This window comes from Taudactylus pleione, unplaced genomic scaffold, assembly GCF_031769625.1.
Source record: "Taudactylus pleione unplaced genomic scaffold, aTauple2 ptg000054l, whole genome shotgun sequence".
Classification (NCBI taxonomy): domain Eukaryota; kingdom Metazoa; phylum Chordata; class Amphibia; order Anura; family Myobatrachidae; genus Taudactylus; species Taudactylus pleione.
Window position 1 is genome coordinate 3,699,149 of NW_028284456.1, and position 14,215 is coordinate 3,713,363.

The window sequence follows — 14,215 nt, forward strand, 5'->3', positions numbered from 1 at the left end:
CTGGGCCCGTCACTGCTCTCGACAGCCCTGATTACGATCATAACACAATCTGATACAATCACTAAAATCACGTAATCCCGGGTTAGATTCACATTAGAAGTTAGATATAATCCAAATAATAATTGGTATACTATCAGTATATATTTCATATATAAGGATTAGGTCGGTGATAGTTGAGAGTTAATACAGTTGGCAGATTTTGTTATTTTTTATTAAGATTTCTTGTCTCCATATTAAACACCTTTCTTAAGGTCACTCCGCAATTTATTGTGTAGCAGTTCTCATTTTTCTTAATCTACAGTACTTGGATTAAGAAATGGTGGCTAAAACAGGGCATACGGCAGATAAGTATTATTTGTTTTTCTTTTGTTTCTTTTAGCTTTGTTCAACTTTAAGATGATCCTAATTAATTATTTGCCTCCTTTCTTTATATTGACATGAAAGTAAAAGCTAAATATTATGTGATGTCTCACTACAGCATGACAGAATTATAATTTAAAAAAAGACTAAATTTAAGGTTACAAAGCTACTGAAAGACTTATTGTTCACAAGTGATATATGTGCGTACGGGGATAGTTACTTAGTGTGAGGGATGTAACTGTGATTATTTAGTAATCATATGGAAAGCTTTATTCTACCATCCTCATCTCATAATGCAATATCCGAAGTACAAGAGCCATTTATTTCCACAAAGGGGAGCGACTTTTCATAGAGAAAAGAGAGATGCCACAAGTTTTTTGGATCCTGATGCCTTGCTGAATAAACTGTGGGTAAGACATCTTATAAATGCACATCCATATACAGCATTAGAAATACATTGAGAAATTATGCATTTTTTTTCTAAATAGAAATGTTTTGTACCTAAAATTGCATTTTCTTATTTCTATTGTATACAGACCTATTTGCAAATGGACAGAATTATTTTCTGGTTTTGTAGACATAAACTGAAGAATTGAAAATAGAAAAAAGTTAGGTGCTATTAACTATTTTTAGCGATGATGTACAATTCACTTTTAATAATTGTGAGTATGAGTAGAAGGCAGCATCAGAGGGTCTGTCCAAAGACACATGGGTCCAGGGCTTCACCTGATATGTCTCGATCTCTCTCATACTCAGAAGACATACGCATTCTGGAGGTCATTCAGACCCGGTCGTAAGCACCGATGTGCTCGCAACCGGGTCAATGGGTAGCCCTGCGCATGCGCAGCGGCCGCACTGCACAAGCCCCGGAGCGAGAGAGAAACTCTCTCCCTCCGGAGCTCGCTACAAAAGGGGTGGCTATCGATGTTGATCGACAGCTCACCCCTTTTTGTAGGCGGACCGGGGGGGGTTGTCTCCAAAACGGAGGCGTTCCTTAAGGAATGTCTACCGTTTTGTGGGCAGCCGCACTGACATAATCAGTGATGTCAGTGGGGAACTTCCTGCTCCATCAGAGCAGAAAGCTCCCTGGGGCTTGCGAGTGCCCAGACCCAAGCTTAGTGTCTGGTCGCAAGCCCCGATGGTCGTGATGGTGATCACCATCGCGACCATCACCCTGGTCGTTAGCTAAGCTGTGGGTGGTAACCCACAGCTTAGCTTGCGACCGGGAGGCCGCACCAAAAAAAGGAAGCGCCCTTCCTCATTCAGAGAGAGCGATCGCTTCTTGCGACCGCCTCTGAATGAGGTCCTCTGTTCTCTTCACCTCCACTCTTGGAACCAAGTATTGCTCTCTCTATTAAACTTCGCTTCATGTGTAGATCTTCATAAGTGGTACCAGATAAAGCCCTGCACATTATACTTAGCACTGGATATAGCCTAATATACGGTAACTGACACCTTAAATCAGTGGTGTAACTCCCGTAGGCAACGGAAGTGATTGCATTTGGGCGCCAAGTGACATGGGGACACCAGCAGGTTAGGATACCCAGTCTTTGTAGTTCTGGCTGAGCACTGCCTGTAGCATTAGAGAGGCAGTGTGTGGCCATTTAGACATGCTGCCCAGCCACCCCTGCAGCAGCACTAGTAATCAGCACAGTTAAGAAACCTACGGCAGAGTGCTGGGAGACAGAAGCTGGCGGGGTCGACATATTCATATTGATAAGGGGAGATATCTTGAAAATAATAGGCAGATAATGCACATACGCAGTTGCCGTCTGCACCAGGTCTGGTGCTTGGACTGCTGCTTTGAGATTCTCTGGAAGACTGAGACAGCCTATCAGAATACAGAAAGAACTTCCTGGAATCTTCTGATAGGATCTTTCAGCCTCCAGAGAATCACAACATGTTCCTTCCAACAAGGCTAGAGGAGAGCATGGATGGGAAAAGCAGCTGGCCTCTAATTGTGGAAGCTGCATTTTCATTAAGAACATATAGATATATCCTCATACAGGATCGGTATGAATGACCGCCGGACTCTCGAAATCCCGACGCCGGCAGGCCAAATAGCGGAGTTCCCGACGGAGATGAGTAAACTATCTAACCCTTCCCTCTCCCCCCCTAACCCAAACCTCCTTTAGGGGTGCCTAACCCTAACCTCCCCCCTTAGTGCCTAACCCTAACCTCCCTCCTGGGGTGCCTAAACCTAACCCCCCTCCCTGTATCCTAAACCTAACCCTCCCAGAGGGTTACCTAACCCTATCCTTCCCTCGGGGGTGCCTAACCCTAGCCCCCCCTTCCCCTAGCCTAACTCTAACCCTCCCAGGTCGGTGCCTAACCCTAAATCCCCACGGGGTGTCCTATACCTAACCCTCCCACCCCCCACCCCACCCACGGCTATGAGGACGCGTGGACCGTACTTGCCTCGTTTTGGTCCCGCGTCGTTCTACATTCCAACATTGGGATTGTTGTAGGCGTCGGTATTTCGATGCCTATCAGTAATCCCTAGCCGGCATTCTGCCGTCGGGATTGTGACCGGCAGCCGCAACATCACTGCATCCCCCTCATACACCTCTGCTCTAGGCGCACAAATAACCTCTCTTCTATGTATATTTGTTATATTGTAATGTTTAGTCATAGGAACAGGGAAATACGGAAGGAACAGGGAAATTTCTCCTCCCCCGGGGGCGGAGCGCGGATGTCGGGCTATACACTGTGAGATTTCTCTCCCAGTGTATGCCGCGGACATCTGCGGCTGGCATCCGGCCAGATAAAATGTCTGTCGGTCTAACAGACATTTTATCTGGCTGTGTATGCCCAGCATTAGACAGTCAAAATATATGCAATCAAAATATAGATCCCATAATGTCTACAGACACATTATTTAGGCAAGCAAAATGTTCACATGGAGTATATGTTAACAATCAATATGTAGACAGTCAATATTGTTGGCAGGGACATAATGTAGACAATATATAGACAAACTGAACTGTCGACAGTTGAAATGTCTACATTTAAAATATAAACAAATCATATGGTCAACATTAAAATGTTGACAGGGGCAAAATGTCAACAACCAAAATGTAGGCATAGCTAAATATCATAATAAAATGTCTTATTTATTTTACTATTTTTTTTTTAAGCAGAATACAAGCGCCAGTAGGCCCTTAATGTGGTTTTACACATACCATCATGCATGTCATTATTATGACTGTCAACATTATAACTGTCCACATTTTAACTGTGTCTACATTTTGGCTGTCGATATTTATTAAATGTGGATATTTTGACTGTCAACCTTATGACTCCTATCGACCTTATGTCCATGTCAACATTTTGACCATGTTGACATTCTGTTAGTCGACCTTTTGATTGTCTAAGTTTTGATTACAGTAGTAATAACATGTGTGACCACCGTGTGGCGCTAAACTAAGCCAATCAATACGAAAAATGAAAAATGAATAGGCTACTTTCCTATCCTGTTCTCTCTTGGGACGATGTACCAGGGAGTTCCCAATATGTAAAAAGAGAGATAAGCACAATAGTGTAATATTGAAAAGATCAGGTGAATTTATTAAAACACACAAACATATAAATCAATCTTAAAAAGGCTAAATAAAGCCATACAAATGCCTATTGGGCATGGTATAATAATGTCTTTAAAAAGAGGGGCCCATAAGCCCTGCGTACCAGATCCAAGATGTATGACTGCATTGTGGGTGCAATGCTGACCGTCCGGACCAAGTCAAGCAGTGACTAACCAACGATAACTGGTACTGGGGGTCCAGGGTGCTTCTCCTCACTAAATTGACTCTGCCGTCCTTAACGCGTTTCGAGCCCTCCTGGCTCTTCTTCAGAAGGATGCAGAGTCTCTGTCCATACCTCTCTTATATAACCCTAACCCAGGAAGTAAATTAGTTCCTCCTGGATCCAAAAATGACGAAACCGGAAGTGACACATCCCGTGACTTCTGGTTCACGGCTCCCTTCTAAAGTGCACAAAAAAAAAAAAAATTTTCTTTTTTTTTTTTCTTTCTTTTTTCTTCTTTCCTTATTTCTATATATCTCATTCCTTTTCACTTCCCCTTGTTCTCCTCCTAGGTCTCCCTCTGTGGGATGCCTCCGATCTTTCTCTCCTTTACATAGTTTCCTCCATATTACTCATGGGGCTGTCTTTATGTAAACATGTTTTTTCTCCTCCAAACCGGAAATTGTCATTCTTGTTGCCATAGTGAGAGGTGTTGCTGTTAAAAAATTCCCCGGAAACCTTCACCATCATTCATATGGTCCACATAAATAAATAAATAGATAAAGAACAAGGATTATGGATTTTTAAAATACATTCTTAAGTAGAAATGGGGGCACAAAATAAGGTGCAAATATGAACATTCCTTTATGCAAACATATAAAATATATATAATATATATATTAAAAACGTTAATAAAAAATTAATGGATTAATTAAAACTAAAAAATTAGTTAAAAAGCTGCCTATTAAATGAACCACTTCAACTCAAAATCTTTGTTCAATCCATCAGGAACTAATGTTTTCAAATTAAAAATCCATCTCATTTCATTCTTCGCAAGGTTAGTCTCAACATCCCTATCTTTCCATGTTGATTTAATGTGTTGTATCCCCATGAAATTCACAATATTCCTTGGAGAGCAGTTATGCAACTTCCTAAAATGCTCCGATAGGGAATGTGTTTCCATTCCTTTTTTAATATTGCGTACATGTTCCCCCATGCGTGTTTTTAAGGCCCTTGAAGTGTGTCCAACATAATGTAATCCACATACACATTCCACCAAATAAATAACGTTGGTGGTATGGCACGTGATAAAATCCGTAATTTTAAAAATTTTGCCTTTAACAGTGAACTCTGTAATTTTTTAGCAAGATTTCGGGACATTAATACACATACTACAGGTACCACAGCGATGAAACCCCTTGGTGCGTACTGGGTTATTGGTTGAAAAATCAAGTGCACTTTGGACCAATTTACTCTTTAAATTGTCCGCTCTACAGTAAATAAAACATGGTTTCTCTGGAAGTTCATCTTTTAAAATCGGGTCTTTTTTCAAAATGTGCCAATGGCATTTAAAAACTTGTTCCATTTCTTTTTGATGACTTCCATATTTCGTAATGAACGACCATTCACTATTTTTATTTCGGGGTACGTCCATCTTTGGTTTTAAAAAAAGGTTTCTATCCATATTTTTCACCACCTATTTTGTCTGTTTGATTTGACCTTTTTCATATCCTCTTGCTAAAAGATTATTCTCCATCTCATCCATTTGTTCCTCACACACCTTCAGGTTACTGCAATTTCTTTTGACCCGAATGAACTGGCTTTTAGGTACCCCTTTAAGCCATCTATCAAGATGTTCACTATCACAATTGATAAAACTGTTAGTATCTGTTGGTTTTTTAAAACATTTGGTTTGAAGACAATTATTCTCTATATACAAGCTCAGATCCAAAAAATTACATGTAAATTTATCCACATTAAAAGTGAATTTTAAATTCAATCCATTGGAATTCAGATCCACACAGAAACTTTCCAAATCTTCAAGTGTACCCCTCCAAAAAAAGAGAACATCGTCTATATATCTGTGCCATTGTACCAAGTTCGCCCCCCAGTATCTGCTACTCCAAATATAATCTTCTTCCCATTTTGCCAGGAATAAATTTGCATAACTAGGGGCGAACTTGGTACCCATTGCGGTACCTACACGTTGCAAATAATAATCGCCATTAAAAAAGAAATAATTATTATTTAAAATTAACTTAGGGCCTGATTCAGACCCACTCGCGAGTGGCTGTCCGCTCGCAAGTGGGTCGATGTTATGGACTGAGCATGCGCACGATGGAGGGAGCTTCATCGTGCGCATGCGCCAGACGCGACGAGCGAAGGAAAGTCCTTCGCTCGTTGTGTCCGATCAAAGGGGGCGTGCTGTCAATGTTGATTGACAGCACGCCCCCTTTGGTGGGCGTGCCGGGGGCGTGCCTCCCTGACGGGGGCGTTCCTAAGGGAACGCCTCCCGTCAGAAGCCGGCCCACTGACATCACTAGTGATGTCAGTGGGAGTGATTTTGGCTCTGATAGAGCCAAAATCACTCCGGAGCTTGCGGTTGAAAACCTCAACCGCAGGCTCCGGCTCGCAAATTCGATGGTCGCGATGGTCTCGACCATCGCGACCATCACAATGCACGCTCGTATAGCCTGTGGGTGGTGACCCACAGCTATACGAGCGTCCAGGAGGACGCTCCATGAAAATGGAGCCCGGCCCTCATTCAGAGCGTGCGCTCTGCTCAGAGCGTACGGCTCTGAATGAGGGCCTTAATCCCTTCCACAATGAAATCAATACGTTCTTGGTTCATTTCTGTCTTCTCTAAATGCCATCTGGTTGCTGTTATTCCCTCCTGATGATCGATTATCGTATACAGAGAAGTAATGTCCGCAGATATCATGAACATATCTTCATCCCACTTGATATCTTTAATCTTTGTAAGCATGTCCATGGTATCTCTTAAATATGATTTTGTGGTCTTTACAATCGGTTGCAAGTGAAAGTCTATAAACTCTGATAATTTACTTGTTAGACTCCCAGTGCTTGCAATTATTGGTCGTCCCGGGGGTTTGGTTTCGTTTTTATGTATTTTGGGTAACACATAAATGGTAGGTACTAGAGGGCTAGTAGTGTCTAAAAAGTTCTTCTTATCTTTAGTTATCATAGTTTTACCTTCACTTTCTTCTAAAAATTTGGAAAAAAGATTCTTAATTTTATTCATGGGGTCTGATTTAAGTTTGGTATAGGTCGCTGTATTAAGTTGTCGGTATATTTCATTTTCATATTCATTCTTATTCATAATAACGATACTCCCGCCCTTATCCGATGGTTTTATAACTATCGATTTTTCTTTCTGTAGAGTCTTGATCGCTTCTCTTTCTTTCTTAATGAAGTTCCCTTTAATGTGTAGCGGATAAAAAGATGATTTCTTCTTGAATTTCATTGGCGGTACTGAGGGGATACCTTCTGCATTGAGCTCTTTGCTGAGAAAGAATTTTTTTAGAGTTATCTTCCGAATGAATTTTTACACATCTACATATGCTTCAAATGGGTCCATTTTACATGTAGGCACAAATTTAAGTCCCTTCTGTAAAACTTTCTCTTCAATTTTTGTAAGAGTTCTGGAACTTAAATTAAAAATTCTATAACGTTGTTCTTCAACCATCATGTCATTAACCCTCTTATTCGTTCGTTTTCTTTCTTTATTTTTTATTTTTTCTCTTTCTTTTTCTCTTTGGCCCCCCCTCTTTTTCCTCTTTTCGTTTTTACATTCTCCCCAACCTTCAAAACCTTCCTTTTCTTCTTTGTCCCACCCTTAAAAAAGGAGATGTAGATGTGGTTGGTTCCTGATCATTCAATAGTCCATACCTGTTCTTAGAGAAAAAAGAAAAAAAGAAAACGAATGAATAAGAGGGTTAATGACATGATGGTTGAAGAACAACCTTGTAGAATTTTTAATTTAAGTTCCAGAACTCTTACAAAAATTGAAGAGAAAGTTTTACAGAAGGGACTTAAATTTGCACCTACATGTAAAATGGACCCATTTGAAGCATATGTAGATGTGCAAAAATTCATTCGGAAGATAACTCTAAAAAAATTCTTTCTCAGCAAAGAGCTCAATGCAGAAGGTATCCCCTCAGTACCGCCAATGAAATTCAAGAAGAAATCATCTTTTTATCTGCTACACATTAAAGGGAACTTCATTGAAAGCTTTACCAAACTTATTCTGGATGATATAGACAGTATTAATGACAAAAAATACATCCGGAAATGGAATCTGAGTAAGAAAGAAAGAGAAGCGATCAAGACTCTACAGAAAGAAAAATCGATAGTTATAAAACCATCGGATAAGGGCGGGAGTATCATTATTATGAATAAGAATGAAAATGAAATATACCGACAACTTAATACAGCGACCTATAACAAACTTAAATCAGACCCCACTAATAAAATTAAGAATCTTTTTTCCAAATTTTTAGAAGAAAGTGAAGGTAAAACTATGATAACTAAAGACGAGAAGAACTTTTTAGACACTACTAGCCCTCTAGTCCATACCATTTATGTGTTACCCAAAATACATAAGAACAAAACCAAACCCCGGGACGACCAATAATTGCAAGCACTGGGAGTCTAACAAGTAAATTATCAGAGTTTATAGACTTTCACTTGCAACCGATTGTAAAGACCACAAAATCATATTTAAGAGATACCATGGACATGCTTACAAAGATTAAAGATATCAAGTGGGATGAAGATATGTTCATGATATCTGCGGACATTACTTCTCTGTATACAATAATCGATCATCAGGAGGGAATAACAGCAACCAGATGGCATTTAGAGAAGACAGAAATGAACCAAGAACGTATTGATTTCATTGTGGAAGGGATTAAGTTAATTTTAAATAATAATTATTTCTTTTTTAATGGCGATTATTATTTGCAACGTGTAGGTACCGCAATGGGTACCAAGTTCGCCACTAGTTACACAAATTTATTCCTGGCAAAATGGGAAGAAGATTATATTTGGAGTAGCAGATACTGGGGGGCGAACTTGGTACAATGGCACAGATATATAGACGATGTTCTCTTTTTTTGGAGGGGTACACTTGAAGATTTGGAAAGTTTCTGTGTGGATCTGAATTCCAATGGATTGAATTTAAAATTCACTTTTAATGTGGATAAATTTACATGTAATTTTTTGGATCTGAGCTTGTATATAGAGAATAATTGTCTTCAAACCAAATGTTTTAAAAAACCAACAGATACTAACAGTTTTATCAATTGTGATAGTGAACATCTTGATAGATGGCTTAAAGGGGTACCTAAAAGCCAGTTCATTCGGGTCAAAAGAAATTGCAGTAACCTGAAGGTGTGTGAGGAACAAATGGATGAGATGGAGAATAATTTTTTAGCAAGAGGATATGAAAAAGGTCAAATCAAACAGACAAAATAGGTGGTGAAAAATATGGATAGAAACCTTTTTTTAAAACCAAAGATGGACGTACACCGAAATAAAAATAGTGAATGGTCGTTCATTACGAAATATGGAAGTCATCAAAAAGAAATGGAACGAGTTTTTAAACGCCATTGGCACATTTTGAAAAAAGACCCGATTTTAAAAGATGAACTTCCAGAGAAACCATGTTTTATTTACCGTAGAGCGGACAATTTAAAGAGTAAATTGGTCCGAAGTGCACTTGATTTTTCAACCAATAACCCAGTACGCACCAAGGGGTTTCATCGCTGTGGTACCTGTAGTATGTGTATTAATGTCCCGAAATCTTGCTAAAAAATTACAGAGTTCACTGTTAAAGGCAAAATTTTTAAAATTACGGATTTTATCACGTGCCATACCACCAACGTTATTTATTTGGTGGAATGTGTATGTGGATTACATTATGTTGGACGCACTTCAAGGGCCTTAAAAACACGCATTGGGGAACATGTACGCAATATTAAAAAAGGAATGGAAACACATTCCCTATCGGAGCATTTTAGGAAGTTGCATAACTGCTCTCCAAGGAATATTGTGAATTTCATGGGGATACAACACATTAAATCAACATGGAAAGATAGGGATGTTGAGACTAACCTTGCGAAGAATGAAATGAGATGGATTTTTAATTTGAAAACATTAGTTCCTGATGGATTGAACAAAGATTTTGAGTTGAAGTGGTTCATTTAATAGGCAGCTTTTTAACTAATTTTTTAGTTTTAATTAATCCATTAATTTTTTATTAACGTTTTTAATATATATATTATATATATTTTATATGTTTGCATAAAGGAATGTTCATATTTGCACCTTATTTTGTGCCCCCATTTCTACTTAAGAATGTATTTTAAAACTCCATAATCCTTGTTCTTTATCTATTTATTTATTTATGTGGACCATATGAATGATGGTGAAGGTTTCCGGGGAATTTTTTAACAGCAACACCTTTCACTATGGCAACAAGAATGACAACTTCCGGTTTGGAGGAGAAAAAACATGTTTACATAAAGACAGCCCCATGAGTAATATGGAGGAGACTATGAAAAGGAGAGAAAGATCGGAGGCATCCCACAGAGGGAGACCTAGGAGGAGAACAAGGGGAAGTGAAAAGGAATGAGATATATAGAAAGAAGGAAAGATGAAAAAAAAAAAAGAAAATTTTTTTTTTTTTTTTGTGCACTTTAGAAGGGAGCCGTGAACCAGAAGTCACGGGATGTGTCACTTCCGGTTTCATCATTTTTGGATCCAGGAGGAACTAATTTACTTCCTGGGTTAGGGTTATATAAGAGAGGTATGGACAGAGACTCTGCATCCTTCTGAAGAAGAGCCAGGAGGGCTCGAAACGCGTTAAGGACGGCAGAGTCAATTTAGTGAGGAGAAGCACCCTGGACCCCCAGTACCAGTTATCATTGGTTAGTCACAGCTTGACTTGGTCCGGACGGTCAGCATTGCACCCACAACGCAGTCATACATCTTGGATCTGGTACGCAGGGCTTATGGGCCCCTCTTTTTAAAGACATTATTATGCCATGCCCAATAGGCATTTGTTTGGCTTTATTTAGCCTTTTTAAGATTGATTTATATGTTTGTGTGTTTTAATAAATTCACCTGATCTTTTCAATATTACACTATTGTGCTTATCTCTCTTTTTACATATTGGGAACTCCCTGGTACATCGTCCCAAGAGAGAACAGGATAGGAAAGTAGCATATTCATTTTTCGTATTGATTGGCTTAGTTTAGCGCCACACGGTGGTCACACATGTTATTACTATTGTCACTTATTTTTGTTTAGGGGTTAAAGGTACCCTAGTGCTCCACTGTTGGCAGCTTTACTTTTGATGCGCTGAGGTGTTGTATTAAACAAATTTTGATCACCTATCCTAAGTTTTGATTACATCCAAGAGAAACTAAAGTATTGCCAATCGTACGATTGTGGATGGTAGGTGGCAGTGTTGTGCGATGGAGGTTAGAACACATGGCAGATACACTTAACCAGGGAATGGTTTATTAACTGATGGAAACCGGTACAGGATAACACCTGGTTAACAGTATGCAACAGGTACAGGATGCAAGGATATCCAGTTGCAGTTAGGAGCGTACAGGGTAATGATGGTATCTGAACTTCTCACTGTAAGCAGATATATGTGCAGGGGTGGCAGCGGGATGTTTAATATACAGCAGTGGATATATAGTGGAGTTCGGGATCTCTGTAGTGCCTTTGTTAATGGGAAGCACACAGGGGCACGTCCTATACACAGGATGCTGTGAGTAGGAAAACGTGTGGGGAACTATGCATGCAGTAGCACATTCAGCAAGTCGGGGGTCGAGTTTCAAGGTCATAGTGCCCGGAGACGTTGGAAGGGAGACAGAGCCTGGAATTCAGGTGTTTGGAGTTTGCATGTGTTTTATTTATTTTGAATGCCAACTTTGTATTGCAGTTCATTGCAGTGTGATGGTCAGGACCTGGACATTATAAAGAGAAGAGCTATAAATAATGTTATGTCTGTTTTCTTGTTAAATGTACAGTAACGACTCAAAAATTATTTTATTTTTTTTAAATGATATGTTGCATTTATAACTGGGTCCAGTGCATTATAATGAAGTAATGGATGAGAAAAGACTAGTTTATATTTAACTATCTATTGATGCTTATACCATTATTTTGCAGGAATCTCTGGCAGATGTGAAAAACAAATCTAAGGAAGCCATGGTTTACATTGCTCAGCTTGATAAAGAAAACCGTAATCTTCTGTATGAAGTAGACAATCTAAAAGACAACATTGAAGAAATGGAAGAACAGATAGCAGAGTATCATAAAGAACATGAACATAGCTCAAGGGTATTGCAGAATTCTGATTATACAGGAAAATAACCAATATTACCGTATAATAATAATATAGCCAAAGGCCTGGCTTGTTGCATACAGTAAATGTATATTGAGGTTATGCATCTGATATAGCTGGGGCCATGCTAGAAAGAGAAGCGATCAAGACTCTACAGAAAGAAAAATCGATAGTTATAAAACCATCGGATAAGGGCGGGAGTATCATTATTATGAATAAGAATGAATATGAAAATGAAATATACCGACAACTTAATACAGCGACCTATAACAAACTTAAATCAGACCCCACGAATAAAATTAAGAATCTTTTATCCAAATTTTTAGAAGAAAGTGAAGGTAAAACTATGATAACTAAAGACGAGAAGAACTTTTTAGACACTACTAGCCCTCTAGTCCATACCATTTATGTGTTACCCAAAATACATAAGAACAAAACCAAACCCCCGGGACGACCAATAATTGCAAGCACTGGGAGTCTAACAAGTAAATTATCAGAGTTTATAGACTTTCACTTGCAACCGATTGTAAAGACCACAAAATCATATTTAAGAGATACCATGGACACGCTTACAAAGATTAAAGATATCAAGTGGGATGAAGATATGTTCATGATATCTGCGGACATTACTTCTCTGTATACGATAATCGATCATCAGGAGGGAATAACAGCAACCAGATGGCATTTAGAGAAGACAGAAATGAACCAAGAACGTATTGATTTCATTGTGGAAGGGATTAAGTTAATTTTAAATAATAATTATTTCTTTTTTAATGGCGATTATTATTTGCAACGTGTAGGTACCGCAATGGGTACCAAGTTCGCCCCTAGTTACGCAAATTTATTCCTGGCAAAATGGGAAGAAGATTATATTTGGAGTAGCAGATACTGGGGGGCGAACTTGGTACAATGGCACAGATATATAGACGATGTTCTCTTTTTTTGGAGGGGTACACTTGAAGATTTGGAAAGTTTCTGTGTGGATCTGAATTCCAATGGATTGAATTTAAAATTCACTTTTAATGTGGATAAATTTACATGTAATTTTTTGGATCTGAGCTTGTATATAGAGAATAATTGTCTTCAAACCAAATGTTTTAAAAAACCAACAGATACTAACAGTTTTATCAATTGTGATAGTGAACATCTTGATAGATGGCTTAAAGGGGTACCTAAAAGCCAGTTCATTCGGGTCAAAAGAAATTGCAGTAACCTGAAGGTGTGTGAGGAACAAATGGATGAGATGGAGAATAATTTTTTAGCAAGAGGATATGAAAAAGGTCAAATCGAACAGACAAAATAGGTGGTGAAAAATATGGATAGAAACCTTTTTTTAAAACCAAAGATGGACGTACACCGAAATAAAAATAGTGAATGGTCGTTCATTACGAAATATGGAAGTCATCAAAAAGAAATGGAACGAGTTTTTAAACGCCATTGGCACATTTTGAAAAAAGACCCGATTTTAAAAGATGAACTTCCAGAGAAACCATGTTTTATTTACTGTAGAGCGGACAATTTAAAGAGTAAATTGGTCCGAAGTGCACTTGATTTTTCAACCAATAACCCAGTACGCACCAAGGGGTTTCATCGCTGTGGTACCTGTAGTATGTGTATTAATGTCCCGAAATCTTGCTAAAAAATTACAGAGTTCACTGTTAAAGGCAAAATTTTTAAAATTACGGATTTTATCACGTGCCATACCACCGACGTTATTTATTTGGTGGAATGTGTATGTGGATTACATTATGTTGGATGCACTTCAAGGGCCTTAAAAACACGCATGGGGAACATGTACGCAATATTAAAAAAGGAATGGAAACACATTCCCTATCGGAGCATTTTAGGAAGTTGCATAACTGCTCTCCAAGGAATATTGTGAATTTCATGGGGATACAGCACATTAAATCAACATGGAAAGATAGGGATGTTGAGACTAACCTTGCGAAG

General features: G+C 38.8%; 1 pseudogene; it reads left to right on the forward strand.

Moving 5' to 3' along the window:
* The first annotated feature begins 653 nt into the window (after positions 1-653).
* The window catches only part of LOC148535210 (leucine-rich repeat flightless-interacting protein 2-like), a 47,809-nt pseudogene continuing 34,247 nt past the window's right edge, over positions 654-14,215 (forward strand).